Here is a 9,404-nt window from a genome sequence, read left to right on the forward strand (position 1 = left end):
TCCGCGTCCCCATCACAGTTTTTCACAGCATAGTGAAGATGCGTTGCCAATGGCTGGGCCTTGTCGTGCAACTGTTCATGCCAAGTACTGCCATGTCGTTTTTAGCCCCTTTGCCCACTTCGAGTACTGCCTTGCTTGCCCCTTTGATGCCATGCCATAGTTCATTGATTGATCATTTCTTAATGTCAGAAAGCCTACTTGATTTGTTAAGCGCGTACGATGTGGAACATAAAGGTTATAACCTATCAGACCATTCGTGTTTACGTATCTCTGTCAATTTACCAGCTCCGAAAGTACATTTAGGGGGAGAGAGGGTGAACAATACGATCAAGTTAAAATGGGATAAAGCATCACCTGATAACCTTGATAATTACCGGGAAAAACTGAATGACAAATTAAGGCAAATAGTGATACCGAACGCAGTTAGATGTCAGGACATGGGATGTACGTGCGGGGATCACAAGTTCGAAATTGAGTCGTTTCATGATGATCTGATAAACGCGTGCATATCGGCAGGCAAAGATTCAATACCAAAAATTAATCGTAATCGTCCGAATGGAAGAGTAGGGTGGAACCCCGCCCTCGATGAATGTAAACAACGAGCCATTTTCTGGCACACCATATGGAAAGAGAATGGCAGGCCTAGAAATGGTGTTGTAGCAGACATTAGACGTCGAACAAGAGCGCTGTATCACTATGAGGTCAGACAAATCAAGAAGGAGCAAGATAGGGTCTCGGCAAACAAATTAGGGAGTAAAACAAACGTGTGGAATGAAGTCAAGAAAATAAGAGGCAAATCAAACGAATTGCCAAAGACGATGGATGATAAAGTGGGAAATGAACAAATTGGTAACCTCTTCGCAGAAAAATTTAAAACTTTATATAACAGTGTCTCGTACAATCTAGATGAGATGGAGGAACTGCAGTCTGATATTGACAAAGGTGTGGTGGACAAATGTTGTTGAGGTTTATGTCATAGCAATCATAACATAGATGTCGAAGACATTAAAGCAGCGTTAAAATGTCTAAATAGTGGTAAACAGGACAGCATCCCGAGTCTTTCTACGGACCACTTCATCCAAGGAGGTGATAGGCTCTCGGTATATATCGGTCTCTTGTGGTCACTATGGTGCGACATGGGTACTGCCCCAATGGTTTCTTGAAAACTTTGGTAATTCCAATTCCTAAGGACAGTAGGAAATCCCTAAGCGCCTCAGAAAACTACCGCGGTATATCACTCAGTAGCGTTCTGGGGAAGATATTAGACAATGTCATTATCAGAAATCATAGCCAGGCACTGGCGTCTTGCGACGCCCAGTTCGGTTTCAAAAAGAACTTATCGACAGCAGATTGTAGCTCTGTAGTCAATGAGGTCATAAGATACTATAACAATAGAGGATCTCCGGTATATTGTGTCACCCTGGATGCAAGCAAGGCCTTTGACTGTGTAAACTTTGTGAAGCTATTTCGAAAGCTGATTAATAGAGGAATATGTCCATTGATAGCAAGGTTTTTAGCTTGCATGTATACAAATCAACAGATTAGCGTGAAGTGGGCAGATTACGTATCAAATCCGTTCACCGCCACAAATGGGGTGAAGCAAGGTGGTGTATTGTCACCGATATTATTCAATCTGTATTTAGACCACCTACTGGAGAGCATGCAGGAGTCGGGAGTGGGGTGCCGCATAGGCCATGTTTATGCCGGAGTGTTTGCCTATGCGGACGACGTAATAATACTGGCACCCACCATCTGGGCGTTGACAAGGATGTTAAAAATTGCCAAATTATACACGTTAGATTACAAGATAACATTCAATGCGAAAAAAAGGAAATTTATTGTGTTTGCCAAAGGTTTAGATATCGTAATAGACTATATAATGTTTGACGGAAATAGGTTATATGCAGTGGAATCGGAGGTCCACCTCGGATTTCTGTTAGGTCCAGATGTACAGCGTAGAAGAGTTGACCTTGGTATTAATGAACTATATAAAAAGACTAATATGGTAATGGCGTACTTCGGTCATGCAAATGCAGACATTCGATATGCTCTCTTTAAGAGTTTTGCTACCTGTCTATATGGTTTTCAGTTCTGGGACACAACATCTCATTACATTGAAAATGTATTATACAGCATGGAGGAAATGTGTAAGAAAGATTATGTGTATACCGAGTGGGACTCATAATCAGTTAATTCCGCTTATAATCAGTGATTGTGATATGGAGACACTTTTGGAAAGGAGGACATTGAGATACATCGAACATATATTCAAATCAGATAACATTTACTTAATGTTATGTAAGAACTTGTTACTGGAGGGAAGCGCGTCGTACCTGAGTAAAAACTTTATCAAAATCAGTCGGAAATATGGTTTTTGTAAATATGACGCTGTCCGCATAAATTACTCATATTCAATTGTAAATGGAGTTGATGAGAACACTGAATCATTTAGAATCGCACAGCAAATCAGAGAGCTACTAAAATTGAGGGATTCCGGTCATTGTCTCTTATCAAAGGAAGAGTTAGGACAAATTATAGACTTCTTTTGCACTATTTAATAATACATAAGATACGTTTTTGTAATGCACTTAAGGTTCAAAGACAAGTTAATCTGCACTATGCACAACAATCTGTACTAGTTTTGTACGAATAAACATATATATATAGGTCGTTTTGGTTTACAGTCTCCTTCTGATGGACACGAATGTACTTGTTCACAGACATATTCCTGTCATGGGTGTGGATTCCAACTTTGACCTCCTTTGAATTGAAGTAGTTGTACAATCGTTGAGTTCCAAGGCATTCATGCCGCTGGCACATTTGTCGTTGGTGCATGATATGTTTTGGCAAGAAAGAACATTGTTTGTTTTAGCACCCAGACATGCAATACTACTGTCCTTGGCATTCTTGCGCCACCCATGCCTGGCATCAGTCTCAATCTCAATCCCAGCTCCACTGGGGTACTGCTGGACCTCTTCCGCCAGAGCATTTTCCGTGGAAGCTTGGTATTCCTCCTGCACACTGGGCTTATACGAGTCAAATAAAACTTTCTGTTTTAATTTGGATAGGACACCAATTCCTGAGCCGTCACAAAATCGCCTATATTGCACTGCAAGCATGCCACTTGATAAGAAGCCATGTCCAATTCTTGCGTTACAGAGAAACTCTCCATTTGGCAAATACGGCGAGGATGACCACGTATAGTTGTGTCTAGACTTGTGTTTTTTGCATTGAATTTTTTTTATCACAGTGTTTCCACGGTAAATTGTATTAACCACTGACAATTTAGCAGATAAGATAAGATAAGATAAGATACGATAAACTTTATTTTTCATCGGTATGGGAATACATAAAAAACGTGAGCTGTGGTGGGCTCTTCAACCGATATCTAACATGAATAAAATAACAAAAGAATAAATAATACAGAGTTATCACAAGATTAATTTACAAATAGTAAAACAATAGCCCTACAGGGTTATGTCTCTAAAAGGCAATAGTACAAACACAGTTTAAAAAGCGCACATAGCACATTTACATTTATCACCCTTCCAAGTTAATAAAAGTTTACGAAAAATGGTAAAATTATTGGCCTCACGGATATGGTTTGGCAGGTCATTCCAAATCCGTGAGGCTTCATATATAAAACTATTTTTACCATATGATATACTGTTAAAATGATTGATCTGCACATTATTGCTACGAAGGTTGTGCGAGATTTCTTTTTCTTTTATAAGGTTCAACAAGTAGGAGGGTCTTTGTTTTTCTAGGATTTTGTACACTTCTTCAGCAATAGTTCTCTGTCTGCGTAGATGTAGGGAGACCGAAGCGTCCTCTGCGAGAAGTGACTCGTATGAGCTGGTATGATCTTTATACACAAGTTTAAGGGCCCTATAATTTAATCTTTCCAGTTTTTTTGTGTTAGATACACTACAAAAATGCCAGATGATTGGGCAAAAATTAAAATTTGACTGGATGAAACATTGATAGATAGTTTTACGGCAACTGATCGGAAGGTACTGACCTATACGTTTTAAAACATTGATTTAACGTTTTAAAACAACGTTTTAGAACAGTGTTCTCCATGCTGCTGCGCGACTTCCAAAATTTTGTCGAAAGACACCTCACAGGTCGCAAATATTGACTGATCAGTCTTTTCCTTGGGCGTGGCCACATACATGTTCATACTGGTACGATCATCTGATGAATTCGCATCGGTATGATCCACAGGGTGCTTCTTTTCCCAAAAGTCCAACATATTTTCCAAGACAGTAGCATTAGTGGCACCCCCAAGTTTTCTTTTTAGATAGTCCCTAACTCTTGCAATCTTTGACAGCATAGTAGCCTTGAATTCATTGTCTCCTGGGATATCAATTTTAAACCTAGGGGGTCGATTGTACTGCTTTGCGTGATATTCTTCCATGTCTTCCATCATGGAGACAATGTATGAGACAGCTGATTATCATCAGTGTACATTTCACTCTTCTAAAACCAACTTGTTTGGATCTGAATTATTCTTGGATCAGGGAGTGTAGACCCATTCAGATGCAAGTCATCCCACATCTTAGCACATGAATATGTGTCGAGGTTGTTTTGGTGTTTGTCATGATGTTCAAGTTGCACCCATGATCTAAATCCCAATAGACTCACCCAATGTGTTCCCGCCAAAGTGATGCTGACCTAATGACCAGATCTCAGTACCCAGAAACTAGACCGAGAATTTGTTTGTTTGTTTCTAAAGTACATCACCCATCTCTGATCAGGTGAACTCGAAGTTGACTTATCTCAGCTCAGTCATTTCAGCGTTTAGGCAATAAAATCATATGGTATATGTGACACACCCAAATTGGATTTTAATATCCTTCAGAATGTTTCAGGATGGGGCTGCAGCTTTGCTGTAGGCCCTAGAGAAACAAAAGTAGCAAAACATGTGGCCTTTGGTGCATGTCACCAATGGGTACCAGAACTGGTCTAGTTCATTTCCCTCGCTTTCTCTGCTTCATGCAGTCATGGAAGATTGGTTAGTCCTTCGTGGTTTGTCAGACGAGCAGAAAGATGAACTCTGTGCTTTTATCACATTTAATGACTGGGAACTTGAAGAAGTGAACCCTCAATAGCTCATGAACATTGGTGACCAACAGATTGAAGTGAACAGCCAAGGAAGTGACGAAAATATCGACCAAGACAAAGAGGAAAGTGCAGTGGTACAACAACCTGGTCAGCCATATGTAAATGACTTCAGGCTGGAGCAGAATCTGGAGGCTGAGGAGTGCCAGTACTGTTTTTGTAGGCCTTGTGTGACAGATGAAAGGAATTGTGAACTTTGGTGGGAGACAGAGAACCACGCCCCAGATGAGGATTTAACCACTCTCTTAGAAAACCTGTCTATAAGAGGTTTTGGACGAACTTGCTGCACTTTGGTGCATGGGAAATCCAAAGATACATTGTGAAGAAGGCAGCAGCAATTGCTGCAGACCCAGGCCGCAGAAAACACATACATGTATACCATAGGAGGGACATAATGCCAAATTGTGTCATAAAACTTGTTCGAGGGTGGTTCCCTAATCTGGAAAGTCAGCCCTACAGGGGACATATGTGGGAATGAATAATTTGATGCCTGTGTGCAATATTCGAGATGCCAGATGGATTGTATCTTATCTTGGTCTTGGACTTGGAGCATATATTTCTGTGATTGTGTTATGACGTTTAAAACATGTGTAAACTAAACCAAGATTTTTGAATTAAATGGATTAACATGGAAAATTATCAGTTTTTGGAATAAGTCTGGGATACATAAATGGCAGGAATTTGTAAGTTACTTCACTTGATTTCAATGCTTGATGCATGCATGCTCATTCAGCTATCCGCCATCTTTGTTTACCTAGCAACAGCTGATCGTCAGGAATTTCTCTGATATTCATGAGTTAGCTGTCAGTCATTTTCGAAAATCAACTGTTTTTCTGGGGGTTATAATTTTTACTCCTTAATTTCTAAGCATTACAAGCTTTCTTAGGACTCATATTTGGTAGATGAGTGAACTATAATTTCATAGACTTGTCAAACAAATTTCAAGTCAGAAAAATTAGTTTGAGCTTAGAAATCCTGAAAAAATTGAAAACAAGTGTCAGAGCTCTGAAATGAATAAGTAATTAGGGCATTCTGCCATGTTGGGTTTTAATTGGCTATTTATAGGCAGCCACTGGGCTTTAAGGAATACTAGCATTTTGAAGAATTTTGGATTTGGCCCCCTCCCTGGTGGCCAAACGGCAAATCAGATCGAACCAAACTTCGGTACCTGAGATCACCTGACCAATGGGTACATATGTACTTAATTTGTGATCAATAGTCATTGCGGTTAAGAAACGTGCCATAGTTACAGCCGGTCGGCCAATTTACACCATTTGACCTCTGTGACCTTGAAAAGTAGGTCAAATTAAAAACCTGCGTGACATGTACTGTATAGTGGTTAGATGTACCCATGATATCAAATTGGTGGCAATCGGGCAAAAAGTTAAGGAATAATCACATTTTTAAGGTTTTTGGATTTTGCTCCCTGGTGGTCAAGTGGTGAATCATATTGGACCGAACTTCGGTCCCTGAGATCACCTGACTTAGGGGTACATGTGTATCAAATTTGGGATCAATAGTCATTGCAGTTTAGAAACGTGCCACAGTTACATCCTAACGGCCAATTTACGCCATTTGACCTCTGTGACCTTGAAAAGTAAGTTAAATCAAAAACCCGTACGATATGTGATGTATCCTTGCTAGGAGTACCTACCATAAAAGTTTCATTGAAAACGGATCATTAATAGGAGACATATCACACTTTTTATGTTTTCAGTTTTGGCCCCCTGGTGGCCAAGTCATGAACCAGACCGGACCGAAATTCAGTGTCAGAGTACCTCTGACCTAGGAGGTCATGTGTACAAAGATTCAAGTTCATAGCACAAGCGGTTAAGAAACGTGCCACACAGGATACGGACGACGACGGCCGACGACGTCGACGACGGATACATGGCTATCGTATAGACTCCCCTAACGGTGAGCCAAAAATGCTGAAAAGGCAGTGAAAAGTTAGTTACAGAGGATGTTGCTTGTACTGGAATGGGCAGATAAGTGAGTATATAAATTGCAATGGCGAGGGGCTAGGGGCTAGGGGCTGGAGGGCTGCCTTGGTGATCTGATAAATCTGAAACGGGCAAGAAATTTCATAGCATGGTAAGGCAAATCAATAATAACATGTAAGTTTATCAAGGCACAGTTAGTCCATAGTCTCTGTTTGAATGTCAATTGGCGATATCACAATAACAGTCGGCAAAGTCTTGAATGAAGATCAGGAGGAGATAGACGAAGTCATGAAGTAGTATGAAGTATCCTTCCTTGGGACTGGTATCCCACGATACGTGAAGACAGGACCAAATGATAGTGACGGGCGTCAGAACGATTTGACAGTGTGTCAGAACAGGGGTCAGATATTTGAATCCACGGCGGTCCAACACTTATTTGCATAGGAAGTAGTCACAGGAGAGCCAATCAGAGGCGGTGATCGCAACCACGTGGTGCTGTGACGTAAAACAATCCATCGAGCAAGGCGCTCAATATGGCGTCAAAAAATCGACACGAAGAGTTCTCAAAATAATGAGTTCGGGACTAAATCGGTGTAATACAACCTGGCGGCTGATTGAACTTGAAAACCGGTCATACACTCGATATTAGTCGTTATATGATAATAATCTTGAACATATTTGCCATTATAGGGTATTCCTAAGGCATCGAATGATGCGATATCCGAAAGTCGGAAAATAGCATGTGTGAGAGGAAAGTCTCGATCGGAGAAAAGTGACTAAGTTTCGAAAAGCCGGTTCTCCACCATGTCGTCCGTTTATTATACTCCCAGCTCACACGAAGGCACACGTTGGATGACCAGCAAATACTAAGAGTAGAGCTCTTGACATGCAGCGTGGCCTATCTGAACGGAGGTGCACGCACTTCTGACAGATTGACCTAGTTTACCCTTTGACCAGCCTCATTCCACGTGGTAACGTGACGGAGGGTACTGAGGCTTGAGGCTCCTAACGAAGGGGTCTAAACTATACTTAACATTATCTTTACTATGAATTGTATCTCAGTCAAGGAAAAATTAATCCACCCTAAACCAAGAATTTGTTTTTAAATTTCTTGATTCTACGCATTTAAATATAGTGTATTACAATCAAATGCAGGAGTCTTCAAAAAGAATTTCCTTTCTTCGTAATTTATTCAGCTTTACATATTTGGCTATCTCTCGGTTCATTGCTGAAACCAGTGGAGCTTAAGGTTCTCTTCCCAGCCTTATGCCCTCCGCCCATAGGCCAATTTTGAGATACGTGCACATGTCAAACTAACACTGTATTGGGCATTTTTATGGTTTTTTTTTCTGAATGACACCATCTTGTCTTTTTTCCGGTAAAGCATTAAAAACTGACGTTCTCACTTCATATGGGGTCCACCCATTCCTCTCCCCCGAACCGTCCTGGGCTTTGGGAGGCTGTCAAAGGGCACTGTCTTGCGATGAAGACGAAGACGAAGGACCAAACAGATGATTCGTGATCATTTCTCAGATTGTAACAGTGTCCGAACATATAGATCGTTCGACATCCCTATCACATTCAAGCACAGCATCAGGTATGTTTCTTCCCCAAGACATGTTTAGCTGATGCCTCCTGTACAAATTGTGCACACTGTGAATACTGATAATGACTATATCAGGGAAACCGCGAGACCTACTGACCAGACTCAGGGAATATCTAATAGATATCACAGGTAATCAACACTTGAGCCACCGAGTCAGGTGATCGTCATGAACAACGAAATGTTGCAAATTAGAAAGACGCAAAGGTGCTAATTAGAAAGTGCCAATTAGAAGGACCAAAGAGGATAACTAGAGATGAAAAAACAAGGGTGCATATGTCCCCCCCCCCCCCCCCCATCACACATATGACGCCTTCGACAGGTAAGAAAAAGTAGCAGGGTAGAACTTCCGTTGATGGCGCTGAAAATCAGACCAGTTGATGTCTCGGAGAGAAAATGGAAAAGACGGGGATGGTAAACTGTATATGAATCAAGCTCAAAAGAACCTGGCTGACGATTTCAAATGAAATCAGATGAAGGTGGTTTGGTGTCTTGTTTACATTCTCTAGAAGCATTCTTGATCTCTGATGGTCATCAAGATCACCCTTTTTCATACACCCCCTTCCCCTCCCCTCTCCGCTTACTCAATTGGCAATAAATGTCTCCGTCATGCAAGTAATTAACAGTGAGACATCATTTTATAAGACACACGGCAACACACCCGATTTTGCTTAAGGTTTGGCCCTTCATATTAAAATCAACACTTTTAAAACGCCAAGTCATCGAAAACATGT

Source organism: Lineus longissimus, chromosome 8 (genome assembly GCF_910592395.1).
Source record: "Lineus longissimus chromosome 8, tnLinLong1.2, whole genome shotgun sequence".
In the NCBI taxonomy this organism is placed as follows: Eukaryota; Metazoa; Nemertea; class Pilidiophora; order Heteronemertea; family Lineidae; genus Lineus; species Lineus longissimus.